Source organism: Budorcas taxicolor, chromosome 10 (assembly GCF_023091745.1).
Source record: "Budorcas taxicolor isolate Tak-1 chromosome 10, Takin1.1, whole genome shotgun sequence".
NCBI lineage: Eukaryota > Metazoa > Chordata > Mammalia > Artiodactyla > Bovidae > Budorcas > Budorcas taxicolor.
This window is the reverse complement of record NC_068919.1, coordinates 2242623-2257662: the sequence shown is the minus strand read 5'-3', so window position 1 is coordinate 2257662 and position 15040 is coordinate 2242623.

Here is a 15040-nt window from a genome sequence, read left to right as displayed (position 1 = left end):
GAGGGTAGGCAACGGAGTTCTGTTTCAGAAATACTGTCATGCTTTGGACTGAAAGTCAACCTGTTGCCTTTAAATTATGAAACTGGTCACTGCTAGCACCTACTCTTTCGTTAGATGCAATCTTTCATTTTAGTCTGCGTCCTACTTCTTAAGTAATGGGTTTCAATGAAAAGTTTATGGCCATAAAAATATAAAATAATGCCATTTGCAGAAACATGGATGGACCTAGAGATTCTCATACTGACTGAAGTAATTCAGACAGAAAGACAAATAACATGTGATATCGCTTATATGAGGAATCTAAAAAAAGCCTACAAATGAACTTATGTACAAAACTGAAATCGAGTTACAGATAAACTTATGGTTGCTAGGGTGGGTAAGGGGGGGATATGGGCTTCCCAGGTGGTGCTAGCGGTAAAGAACTTGCCTGCCAAAGCAGGAGACGGAAAGTGATGTGGGTTTGATCTCTGGGTTGGGAAGGTATTTCTTGCCTGGAGAATCCCTTGAACAGAGGAGTCTGGCAGGCTACAGTCCATGGGATTGCAAAGAGACAGACATGACCGAAGCGACTTAATACACGTACACACACAAGAGGGATATAAACTGGAGGAGTGGCTTGACACATACACACTGCGGCATGTAAAACAGAACTCATAAGCCCCTACGGTGCAGCACTACTCGGCCCTCTGTAATGGCCTATGTGGGACAAGAAAGGATGGGAAAAGAGTGGGTATATGTATATGTATCTGATTCACTTTGCTGCAGACCTGAAACTAACACAACATTGTAAAGCAATTATACCAATACAGATTTTAAAAAAAATTTTGTGTAAAAACTAAACAAAGCAACAATAACAAAAAAAGAAAATATTATGGCCAATTGCCCACAGCTTACCATCAACAGGAATGCCTTTTCATCTCTCTCTTGTCCCTCACCTTTGTACCACACCCCAAGCTAACTAAATTGCACGGAAAAGGAGATTGAGCTCCAGTTCAAATGTTGGGTTGAGCACACACATCTCCCTCCAGTCTTTCTCTAAGACGCCATTGAAATCAAATTTTAGGGGCACACAATGAATAAACACATGCAGCAAAGAAAACAAGAGCGAGGCGGTGATTATTAGTGGATTGATGGATTTCAACAAATATATGAAAGCCCGAAAATGGAGCGAAATGCATGGCCTCACACAGTAAACACACTCCTGGGACGTATGTCAGAGAAATTCTCACTTAGGCCTGCAGGGAGCATGTTCATGGATGGTCCTTGCACATGAACACAATGGTCATTAAGGCAGTAGAAAGCCGGAAGAAACTTTGGGAAAGATAATTCAAGAGGAGTGAGAACATTCTATGAAACACTGGGCAGTAACAAACAGAAAAATTAGACACAGAATGAGAATTCATGCGAAAGTAAAAATGAGGAACCACAATGTTATCTGTGTAAAGACTAACACACAACAGAGCATATTATTAACAATTACATGCGTATTTGAGGACATGTAAATCCATACTGCAGGTACCTACAGGGAAGAGGCAGATGGAAAGGAATGAAAGACTAGAGAAGAAGGGGAAAATATAATAATAGAGGGTACGCATTTAAGTAGTAACAACGTGCTCTGCACAGCATGCCTGGGACCCTATAGGAAAAATATACTGAGTGGTATGGATTGGATGAAACAGGGAAGAAGCTACATATCAGAATGAAGGGTCAACAATCTATGTACTATAACATCAAAATGATCTCACACATTTATACTCCTACATTTATTTATATACATATAAAAATTACTTGAAGATGCACTCTAACTTTTCAATATAAGCAAGTCTAAATAATTTCATTTTTCACTATGGTGCATACATTGTTTAGACTAAAAATTAAGAAAAAAGAGGGGCTGCAATACACTGAGAAAAACTCAATTTACTCTCTTTTTCAAAGGAAAAAACCACACACAATAGGGAAGAGAATGCCTGAAGGAAATGTAGGTTAAGATTTTAACATGTGGAGTGCTTACAATCTTATTTTAAAACTTGACTTTCTCTGTATGTTTTAAGAAAACAACTCCGAAAACACAAGCAGAGGCTCAGGAGAGCAGCTGCCATGGGGCAGCCATTCAAGACATTGCTTTGGGATTCTGTAAAACCTATAAAAACTTGGGTTTCTTAGGATCTGAAGGTTACCGGATTTTTTTATTAATGAAAGTCTAGCCTACCAGCAATATGAAGTTTCTACTATGTGAAAGGAAAATGCTGATTAACTGAACCCATCATTAAATTGGAGAAAACCTAGGACTCCAGTGGAAAAACAGTTTTATTGATTCCCCATGTTTGCCACTGAGTTACCAGCAGCAGCTCTCATGATATTACACAGGAAGTTCAGCTAGGTAGAGAATTTGATTTGTTGTGTGATAGTTGCAGCCGGATCTTCCTGTCTGGATGAAGATTCCATACAAATCCCAGAAAAACAAAACAAAGGGTAAACTGCAAATAATTTCTGTGGGTCATCAGGATGGCTTTTTGCTTTAATTGCAATTATGTTACAAGCGTTCAGTGCTATTTAAATAGGGAAATAACACAAAGACACTAACTTAAGCAATACTCAGACAGCTGACAGATCCTATATACACTGTACATTGAGTAGAGAAGACAATTAAGGGCTTTAAAGAAAAGAAACAGTCGTTTCATGGCACAAAGACTAAGTGGGTAAACCCTTAAAGCTCCTTCCCTTTCTTCTCTGGGCACTACCTCAGGGTGGCATTCAAGAATCATTTTGAAAGATTTCCAGTAAAACTTTATTCCATATTTCCAAAGCAAAGACTATTTACAACATGAGAACTGTACACTAAGTTTAGAACATCAAAATAGAAAATTAAAGCCAAATAAAATGACATATGCAAATATACCCATTTTAACAGTTAAAACTAAGTTGTTGGGATTTCCCATTTAATTTTCGGGGGACCTGAGCATTCACAATTCATTTCACAATCACCTAACTCTCATGAGGCATAAAGGGATGGGAGCGGAATTTTTACAGAGAGATCTAAAAAGTGTAATGACTTTAACCTAGGAATTAGTTTTAGCAAATAATAGTATAATAATAATACATTTTCCAAATAAAAACTCTTGGTTAATCCTAGTTCAAGTACAGGGTACTGAAGAGAATCTATTTAAATAGCTATGTTTATGATAACCAATTTTAGTGTTTCAAAATTTTCTCTTTTCAATGGGCAGTTCTGTGATTAAGACTTAGAATGTATTTATTCTAATTAGCTTTTCTGTCAGCATAACCTTGAGGGATTTTCTTTTTCTATTTTTTTCTCAGCATGAAGTCCTGCTAGAACAAAATTAAATTTGGTGAGATTTGGGAATTCAGTTGTGCTTTTCCTTGAAATTTGATCATTTAAAGTCAAACCAAATGGAAAGACAGCAGCTTTCCAAAAGCAGAGACGCTTGTATGTTGAAACATGATTTTCTAATTCCAAAGACAAATTAACCTACTGATTCAAAGCAAGTCGGGCCTTGGCCCAGCTCTTTATTGTACTGATGATTCCTACTGCCTGTGTGATTTTAATGAGAACATAATTGTTGATCTACAAGAGCAGACAACCCTATGGGTGTGGCCTTCAGATTATGGCCAGCGTGGGGTAATCTCAAGGCCAGGAGGGGGATGTCATCCACATGGAGTGAAGAGTCATCACAATATTTATTCAGTTATCATGGTACATTGACATCAGATCCTCTGCAACAACATTGTAAGATGTTTAATCACCAGGAAAGTCATAACTCAAGCAGAAGATGACTAGGCAAAACAATCCCTTGCACAGCTCTTAGAGCACCCTCTGAGTAGAAGGTTCTGGGGCATGCTTTGGCTATCATGCCTTCTGAGGCTGCTTTATGGTGCTGATTCCGGGGATGCTGCAGAAACCATCATTTTAATTCGGAGACAATCTGATGGGGACTAAAACCAAATCAATACACTTTCAGCTGATTTTGTTACCCAGTGATATTTGGAACAAATATGCTTATCCTTAAAACCTCACCAAGCCCTTTACAGATAGGCATAGAATGGCACTCAGGAATTGATGGTAGTAAAAATTAAGTGATGCTGGGGGCAGGGAGTGGGGGGGGTGGGTGGGGGGGGGATGGACAGGGACTAACAAATATTCCGAAAATATTAAGGCACTGTTCTCCATGCTTGCAGAGAGAAATATTTCTTTTCTTATGCAGTATACATTCTAGGTGGGAGTGTCAGAGATGAAACAAAAATAACTACAAAGGTAATATCAGGTGGTTTCAGTGCTATGAAATAGAGAACCCCTGAGGGTAGCAATTTGCTGGGTACAGCCAGAAGGCAGTGGAGAAACAAGTAAGGAAGACAGTGCTATGGATGAGACAGGCAGGAAGAAGAGGGTTATCTCAGGGCGCTGCAACTTAGGCATTACTGCCAACGGGGGCCAGATAACTCTGTGTCACAGAGGGCTGCTCTGTGTCCTGTAGGACGTGAGCAGTGTTTCTGGCTGCTCCCTGGGAACATGCCGGGAGCATACCCCATCTGTGACAACCAAAAATGTCTCCAGATATTGCTAAAAATCCCTCGGAACATTTGAGACTCTCTAGTTGAGAACAGCTAGCTCACATAGGGTCTTAGAAGCAGGAGCAATAGACAAAATATTTAACTCATACAGCAAGAGCACTGGCCACTCAGACCAGGCACCATCTATAAATAATCCATAGAGCTGTACCAACGCATCCTGGATGAATATCAGCTTTGCTATAGCTCACGATAAGGAGTTTGAATTATAATTGTGATAAAAAGCTATAGTAGCAATTCCTATCTGTTTATTAAGACAAAAAGTGACATGATTTCTTTTATTTATTCAAAAAGACCGATTCAGCTGCTAAGCAGAGAACAGATTTCAGGGCAGGGAGCCAGAGAGGACACAGGGAGACTGGGAGGAGGCTCCTGAAGAGGTCTATATGCAAAGATGCTGGTGCCTTGGGCCAGGGTAATAGCGGTGCGGACAAGTCAAAGTGACCAAAGTACATTCGAGAGGTGGAGGGCCACTGAGAAATCAAGGATCATAACTAGGTTTGGGCTTAACCACTGAGTGAATGGGGTTCGTGTATAAAGACGAGGAAGACTAGGTAAAGAACGGATTTCAGAAGGATAATCAAAAATTCTTTTTTTAGGTATGTTAAAGTTTCAGATGCCTATGAAACATCTCAATGAAGCTGTCCAACAGGTACCAGCTGGGAACGTGAGACTAGAGGTGTGAACAAATTTAATAATCACCAGCATATATAATCCAGAAACAACTGATATCCAGAGTGTGTGTTTACATAGGTAATCAACACAGGACAAGCCACCAACCATTTAAATCAATGTATCTCCTCACTTTCTAAAGATGAACTTAGATATTTCATGGCCTGCCTCCCATAACCTTCCATGTCTTCTCTACATTTGACAAAGATTAGCCTCATTTAATTTCAATTAACAAACAGACTGACTTTACACTTTGTTTTTTTCTGAAAAATCTTGGGCAAATACTCCTGTGTACTTTTTAAGGGTTTTGTTATAATGCAAAATGAATGCAAATCTATTAGGCACTGGGGTGGGGACAGGGGCATGGAAAGAAAGTCATAGCTCTTTGGGTAACAATACGATTCCTTATTCTTAGTCCCAGACAGCCCAAGACCCCACAATTAAATACTATCTATTTTAAAAATATTCAATGTATTTTGTCATCATTTCATTTACTGTTATTAAATTCTTATTGGTCTTGAAGGATAGGTGTTACTCTACTAGATTCAAACCTGGTTCTAACAGGGGTCAGTAAATACTATTAATAATAAAGGAAATCTTACATTGAAATAACACATTGTGGTTTTCAAGGCATTTCCTATACTGATAAGGTTTTATTTTCACCACAGTTTATGACATAGGAAGGGCAGATATTAGTACACCAATTTTAAAATAAGGACACTATTGTTCAGTGAGATTAAATGATTTTCCCTTTGTCCTAGAGTTGGTAAATGTTAGGAAAAGGATTGGAACACTAGTGTTTTGACAACTAATTCAGTGCTGAGAGAGTAGAAAGAGTTCTGCCAGCACATTATGATACTATAACTCACTATATATGATACCAAAAGTGAACCCTTGTTTGACTTTTTCCTAAAGATGATTTGAACTTGTTCCTCAACCCAAACATATTTTCCTATGTTTCTTCTCTGTAATCTAATTTTCTATGCTTGATAAAATTTGTGTGTCTGCCTCCCATGTTCAACATGCTATCTATCTGTCTGTTTTCTTGGGTTGTGTTTATTCTAGCCGACAACCTTTTCCCAAGACTGCCGTGCTGGCTTCCTAACTTTTCCCTAATTACTTCAATGCCATTATGACCAAAACAGTGGCACAGACTACACAAATTGAATTGTATTTTCTCCTTTTCCATGCTTAGTGAGTTTACTCTAACTTTGCTCTCCATCATTATTAACAACTTTGCTCTCCCATTTTCCCAACTTAAATGTCTCATTCTACATTGACAAAATGTTTTCCTTACTAATTTTACATCTAATAAATGATATTGTGGAAAATGACAGAAAAGTACAAAGAAGAAAATATAAATTACCAACATACCCACTAGTCAAATATCAGTAAAATGTGATTGCCTGACCGCTTTTTTTAATTAACATTCATATTTAATTAATATTTATTATGTACTTTCTAGGTACTGTTTTAGGAACTTTTGGACTCATAATTTATTAAAACATCACACTAATTGTCTCTGGGGATGGCAATTACCATTTCAATTTTAGTTGACGTTACCTGCCAAATTCACAGTTGATTAATGGAAGAATTGAGTTCCAACCTAGATCTGTTTTTTTTTTTTCCTTCTTTTTTTTTTCCTCTTCTTTTTTTTAAATTTTTTAATTTTTACTTTATTTTACTTTACAATACTGTATTGGTTTTGCCATACATTGACATGAATCCACCACGGGTGTATACAAGCTCCCAATCCTGAATCCCCCTCCCACCTCCCATCCCATATCATGTCTCTGGATCAACCCCATGCACCAGCCCCAAGCATCCTGTATCCTGTATCAAACATAGACTGGCACTTTGTTTCTTACATGATAGTATACGTGTTTCAATGCCATTCTCCCAAATCATCCCACCCTCTCTCTCTCCCTCAGAGTCCAAAAGTCTGTTCTATACATCTGTGTCTCTTCTGCTGTCTCGCATACAGGGTCATCATTACCATCTTTCTAAATTCCGTATATATGTGTCAGTATATTGTATTGGTGTTTTTCTTTCTGGCTTACTTCACTCTGTATAATCGGCTCCAGTTTCATCCATCTCATTAGAACTGATTCAAATCTATACTTTTTAATGGCTGAGTAATACTCCGTTGTGTATATGTACCACAGCTTCCTTATCCATTCATCTGCTGATGGACATCTAGGTTGTTTCCATGTCCTGGCTATTATAAACAGGGCTGCAATGAACATTGGTGTACATGTGTCTCTTTCAATTCTGGTTTCCATGGTGTGTATGCCCAGCAGTGGGATTGCTGGGTCGTAATGCAGCTCTATTTGCAATTTTTTTAAGGAATCTCCACACTGTTTTCCATAGTGGCTGTACTAGTTTGCATTCCCACCAACAGTGTAGGAGGGTTCCCTTTTCTCCACATCCTCTCCAGCATTTATTGCTTGTAGACTTTTGGATCGCAGCCATTCTGACTGGTGTGAAGTGGTACCTCATTGTGGTCTTGATTTGCATTTCTCTGATAATGAGTGATGTTGAGCATCTTTTCATGTGTTTATTAGCCATCTGTATGTCTTCTTTGAAGAAATGCCTATTTAGCTCTTTGGCCCATTTTTTGATTGGGTCGTTTATTTTTCTGGAGTTGAGCTGCATAAGTTGCTTGTATATTTTTGAGATTAGTTGTTTGTCAGTTGCTTCATTTGCTATTGTTTTCTCCCATTCAGAAGGCTGTCTTTTCACCTTACTTATAGTTTCCTTCGTTGTGCAGAAGCTTTTAATTTTAATTAGATCCCATTTGTTTATTTTTGCTTTTATTTCCAGTATTCTGGGAGGTGGATCATAGAGGATCCTGCTGTGATGTATGTCGGAGAGTGTTTGCCTATGTTCTCCTCTAGGAGTTTTATAGTTTCTGGTCTTACATTTAGATCTTTAATCCATTTTGAGTTTATTTTTGTGCGTGGTGTTAGAAAGTGATCTAGTTTCATTCTTTTAAGACAGGTTGACCAGTTTTCCCAGCACCACTTGTTAAAGAGATCATCTTTAATCCATTGTATATTCTTGCCTCCTTTGTCGAAGATAAGGTGTCCATAGGTGTGTGGATTTATCTCTGGGCTTTCTATTTTGTTCCATCGATCTATATTTCTGTCTTTGTGCCAGTACCATACTGTCTTGATGACTGTGGGTTTGTAGTAGAGCCTGAAGTCAGGCAGGTTGATTCTTCCAGTTCCATTCTTCTTTCTCAAGATTGCTTTGGCTTTTGCTGTCTTTTGAATCAAATGTTTACTAACTTTCTAAATTCTTTCTTGCTAATAGTAAAGGGATTTAAGTCTATGAATTTTACTCAAAGTTTTAATACAATTTTAGCCATATCCCATCACCTTGGGGGAAAAATTGTAAAAATGAACTCAGAGAGGCAACATGACAGAATGTGTAGGGTCTTGGAGGCCATTGTGAAAACTTTAGCTTTTACTAAGATGAAATAGAGAGCCATTGAGAGTTTTAGGCAAAGCAGTAGCATAATTTAACTAAAAGACTCAAATGAACTGCAAAGAAAAAAGTGCCTATTTAGAAATGTGACCAATGCCACAGAAGTACAAAAAATCCTATAAAAATTAATACACAATTTTGCCTTCCCCATCTATAAGTACTGAGCCCTGTGATTTAACAGAAACATGTTTTATTCTCCATAATTGCAGTGACCAAAATCTAACAAACATTTAAATAAATATTAGTTATTACATTTTCATCTCATCCTAGCATTCTATATTAATAAAGTACAGACTACTGAGTCTTACATAATGAGTACCCAGTAAATAAATACTTGTTGGTTTAAAAACGAAAAAGAAAGAAAAGGAAGAAGAGGGATGGATCGAGAGTGAGAAAGATGAGAGAGAAGACAGGAAAGTCATTTAGTACACCTACTCCTACAAAAAGGACATACGCATACTGTTTAGGACAAATGCTTAGGCTAACACATCTCAACTAATCTCAAATTTTAGAGAACATACAATATGATGAGCCTATAATTTAAAAACAAAGAACAGAGAGATGTTTTATTTCTTAAAATTGCTGTTAAAAACTGAGCTTGTATCTGTTCTTACAGAGAAGGACAGATTACTGTGAGAAACTAAGCTGGTGCAAGATGTACCTAGAACTGGCTTTCTTCCCGAGATCAAGCAGAACAACAAATAAAATACTAATTTGCACATCTGGGCTTGGTTTTGTTCTTAGTGTTTGAAACAATTTCAATTTTTATATCGATGATTGTTTAAGTAAAGGATTTAGTGTGTCTTAAGGAGAACTACTTTATGCACTTACAAAGTAGAATAAGATTTGCTTCTCTATAACTGTGTTTAGCAGCTCCAGATACCATGGGAAATGGATTGGTGTGTAAATTTGCTCTCCCTATGTGAAGTAAACATGTTAGGCTTCTAGGACTTCATGATCTAAAACCACTGAAAGAGAAGAGAGATACTTGAACAGCAGGAATGTACATTTCTGTGAATCCCCACTTATATTTTTCTAATGGTTCACATATCAAATATATCCCATCTATATGTCAAAGTTTTCATTTTCTAATACAAATTCCCTCCAGAGCCTCAGTGCCAAGCTGTGTTCTCTCAACCTTTATTTGTCAATGCCAGATAACAGATCTGGCAGTAACAATTCATCTGACAGTTTTGTGATGACATGAGAGGCTCAACTGGGTACAGATAGCTCTGCCATCACTGCATGATCATTCCTGCAACTCTAACCATAAATTTCACTTTTTATGGATTAAGTAGGCATTTATGATTAAACGTCTGGACCACAGCTTTATTTGGGACTTCTTTCTTTCCATGTATAGGACTGACTTGGTAAGTCTCAGAAGGGCACAATGTAATCTAGTTTAGGAGGGGACAATTAGGGAGAGAATATAAATTACTGAATTTGTTGTAGACTAGAGAAGGCTTCGGGCTTCCCAGGTGGTACTAGTGGTAAAGAACCTGCCTGCCAATGCAGGAGACATGAGAGTCGTGGGTTTGATCCCTGGATCGGGAAGATCCCTTGGAGGAAGCATGGCAACCCAGTCCAGTATTCTTGCCAGGAGAATCCCATAAACAGGGGAGCCTGATGGGCTACAGTCCATGGGGTCGCGAAGAGTCAGACACGACGGGAGCGACTGAGCTTGCAGACATAGAGTGGGCTTCCCTGGTGGCTCTGATGATAAAGAATCTGCCTGCAATGCAAGAGACTCAGGCTTGATTCCTGGGTCAGAAAGATCCCCTGGAGAAGGAGTGGCTACCCACTCCATTATTCTCGCCTAGAGAAGTCAATGGACAGAAGAGCCTGGCAGGCTACAGTCCATAGGGTTGCAAAAAGTCGGACATGTCTGAGTGACTAACACTTTCACTTTCACACTGATGTTATATTTTTCATTTCCTTAAATTCAATTATCTTCAGCTAGCAAAATTAATGGTTAAAATGCCCATTTACCTCCCTGAATTTTAATTCTGGATACCAACAAAAGATGACATTCATTTTAAGAAGTTTCTGACATGGAAGCATGTTAAATGTTTACAAATATAGACTTAGTAAAAAATACTTGCCACTTTTCTATAAGAGTTTAAGTTAAATCACCTTTTTTCTATAATCAGAGTTCTCACAGGGAATATCACAAAGGGTCTCCTGTTTTTATTATGAGGGATAGATAGGTTAGCAGAGTGTCCTTACAACAAAAAAGACCTTAAGAACAGAAAAATTCAGAAGGACCCACATATTTATCACAACTGGCTTTCTCCATGAAAAGAAATTTGAAGTTAATTGTAAATGGCATCAAAGATAAAACTCAAAAAATATGAAAGGTGCTAAGGATGAGGATGTTGTCACATGTGGGTCTAGTACATGCTAAGTTGCTTCAGTCATGTCCAACTCTTCACAACCCTATGGACTCTAGCCCTTCCGGCTCCTCTGTGCATGGGACTCTCCAGGCAAGAATACCGGAGTGGGTTACCTTGCCCTCGTCCAGGGAATCTGCCCAGCCCAGGGATGGAACCTGTGTCTCTTATGTCTCCCGAATTGGCAGGAAGGTTCTTTACCACCAGCACACCTGGGAAGTCTTTGGGTCTCAGCATGATGCTATTTGGCACCATCAAAGCCCCAGGCTGGGGAGCTGAGGAACCTGGTCTCTGGGGCTGTAAGAAATACACAATTCTCCTAGGAGATGAGCCCTCTGATGGCTAACTCTTGAAAAGAAAGCCCCCTGAGGAAGGAACCTTGTCTATCTTGTTCACTGCCAGAATACATTAGTGTACCCAGGTTTCTAAAACACAGGTTTTCAAATATTAAATTATAATTTCTAATAAGTCCATGTAGAGTTCCTGTTGTGGAGAAGGCAATGGCACCCCATTCCAGTACTTTTGCCTGGAAAATCCCATGGACGGAGGAACCTGGTAGGCTGCAGTCCATGGGGTCGCTAGAGTCGGACACGACAGAGCGACTTCACTTTCACTTTTCACTTTCATGCATTGGAGAAGGAAATGGCAACCCACTCCAGTGTTCTTGCCTAGAGAATCCCAGGGATGGGGAAGCCTGGTGGGCTGCCGTCTGTGGGGTCGCACAGAGTCGGACACAACTGAAGCGACTTAGCAGGAGTAGCAGCATAGCTCCTGTTGTGCATCCCCCAAATGGCCTCCCACCACCCCTTCTTGGTCCTGGTTACTTCAGAAAGGTATCACCTGGCAGCAGGCATCACCTGGCAGAGAAGAGCACCTCCAGGATGCTACTTTATCACCATCAGTGTCAGCTGTAATCAGCACTGCAGTGACACTGGTTCCTCATTCTAGAAACCATCCCTTTACCCACTGTTCTGAGTACCTCCCGTGTGCAGAGTGGTGTCTGCCACACGTAGGCTACTTCCTGAGTTTTTCTGAGTAAAATGCTGAATAAGGACCTATCTACTTTATTTTATATTTTTTAGTTATGCATTTCCCCTGAAACATTACCTATTAACTAGTTCAACCCAACCAAACCCACGTATCTGCAGGGGTATTATCTACATTTCCAATGCCATCCATCCAGACAAACCCCAAGTAAGCATCTGCTATGTGGCAGAAATCCTTCCGGACCCTGGAGCGATCTTCCAGGAGTCTGAGGGAGACAGAGATGTGTTTGGACTTCTTCCCCAAAGTACAGATCACATAAATAATTCACAAGTAGGAGAGAAAATGAGATGTCAAAGAGATTAAATGGGTCATAAGTGTGCGGCTATTCTTCAGGCTCAATTTGACTTCTTTTTGGCTTTAGTCATAGGGTCTAAAAGTTATTTTTATGACCAGCTAAAGACATAAAAATAGGTACAACTATATGACAGGTCAGATTACATAAGCTTGAGGAGACCTCGAGACATACATGTAGAATCTAAACTCAGAATAATTTACACTCATTGCCTGGCTACTGTGCGCCAAGCACTGTGCTAAGACATATCCAAACAGCCTTTCGTTCAGTGTCCAAACCACCCCATGAACAAATTCTAGTCTTCACCCTATTTTACACATAACATAACTTAGTTGTGGGAACTCAAATAATTTGCCAAAAGGTACACAGCTGATAAGAGGCAAGGACAAAATGTAGTCTCGTCTCTTTCTGCCTCCAGAGTTTGGGTGAAGGCGCTGCACCATCTGCCTTATGAAGATGTAAACCTAGTACATTAAGCTTCTCTGAAATTGTAAATTTTATGCTAGAATAGCCCGTATTTAAACTAGAGCAGATCTTAAACCTTTTGGCCACTTTAATTTTCTTCCCAGCTTATGAATTGGTACAAGTTGCTATAGCAACACTCTGCAGCCTTTTTCTTCTGCTCTGTGCTCATCAGCCTCTTCTCTCTGACTCCATCATCCAGTCTGGTGCGGCCCCGTAAGTGACTGAAACCCCCACGGCAGACTGGCTGGGGTCTCCGTGGTCACATTTCAAGCAGACATGGCTTTGCTTGTTGAACCTCCTCACTTCACCCACTCAGAACCTTGTTCTCTCTGTTCATCTGATGCCCTTGACTACCGGTCCGATGAAGATTACTATGTCCATATACTTCCCTGGTGGCTCAGAGGTTAAAGTGTCTGCCTGGAATGCTGGAGACCCGAGTTCAATCCCTGGGTAGGGAAGATCCCCTGGAGAAGGAAATGACACCCCACTCCAGTACTCTTGCCTGGAGAATCCCATGGAGGGAGGAGCTTGGTAGGCTTCAGTCCATGGGGTCGCAAAGAGTTGGACACGACTGAGCGACTTCACTTCGCTATACTGACCCTACTTACCACTAGAGCCTGACTTATAGTCTATTGTTTCTTTATCTCTGAAAATGGTCTCTCGCTCAACTTTCCTAAAGGATATAGATGTGCCTCTTTTGTTTGACTCTGGATATTCAAGGACAAACTTCAGAGAGGATTGAGATATTCTCTTTCTTGTCTTTTTAATATCCAAAATACCTAGATTTTTTATTAAAAAAAAAAATCACATTCAATGCCAAGATGGGCCTCCGTACCACATATCTTGTATCCTTCAGAGGACCCATCCTAGCCTTTTGCACCTAGTGAAAGTGAAAGTGTTATTCGCTCATTATTACTGACTCTTTGCAACCCCACGGAAGTACATAAATAAGTTAATAAATAAATGAACGGATGATTGACTAGTAGATATTGGCTAGAGAAGAGCTAGTGTTGTGCACAGGTGAAGGAGAATCTAATTTAAGAGGTACAACTTATTCTTTCCTTCTATACAGAGTATCTAAGAAATATTTGATCATTAAGATTACCAGCATTACTTGGAGTTACAATATTGTTTTATAATATTTGTATTTACAATGCAAATACAAAAAAATACAATATTGTTTTATAACTTGGTTTACAATATTGTTACTATATTAGCTACAATTTGTAAGACACCTACTGTATATCAGACACTAACCTGGGTACTCTTTATAATTTTTAAGTAAATAGCTCCAAAAATATGGAAGATAAGAGCTAGTATTCTTTTTTTCTGGGTGTGAAAATGTAGATTAGGCAGGTTCAGTGAGGTTAAGTAAGTATGGATGATCTCTTAGGAAATAAGGAAGAGATGGATTTGATCCAATGTCTATTTAATTCCAAAAGTAAGATTTCACTTTCTCCTATACTGCCTCGTTATTGAGGGAGTCATAAGAATATTCCCCTTAAAATTTGCAGGTGTTTTCAGGAGATGAAGAATTAGCATATTGTCTTTAATCTATTACCATAGACTAGGTGACAAGACCATCAAGCTACCACATAGCAGAAAGAATAATCTTGTATAAGCAGAACTCAGGATAGGCTAATTTTGATGGGAAAAAGGCAGTTTAAGAAGATTCAAACAGACATCTCCCCAGATTACCAGGGGGTGAGTCTACCTTTCAGTGCACTATATGACCAAGGAGTAAGATGAGGACACGAAATGTGCGGAAGAGGCAGATAGCCAGACACCAAGAGAAGGAACCGATAGGAAGCAGGGGGGAAGGGGAGGGATGGGTGCTGAAAACAAGAGCTGCTCCTTCACAGCAGAGAAGGGGCAATTTCCAAGTGCTGTTCCTTTCCCATCTCTGGCTCTGATTACAGGCATTGTGCTATTCCTACGAGAGACAAAAGGGTAGGGCAAGGAAAGGGAAGGAGAAGACATTTCACACTGAAGCAACATCACCACTTAAAGTTACCTTATGATGGGTGAGGGCATCGTAAATTCAAGTCAAGCCACAGATTTACTCTAAAAATTAAAAGCATGCCCAGTTTGAATTAGG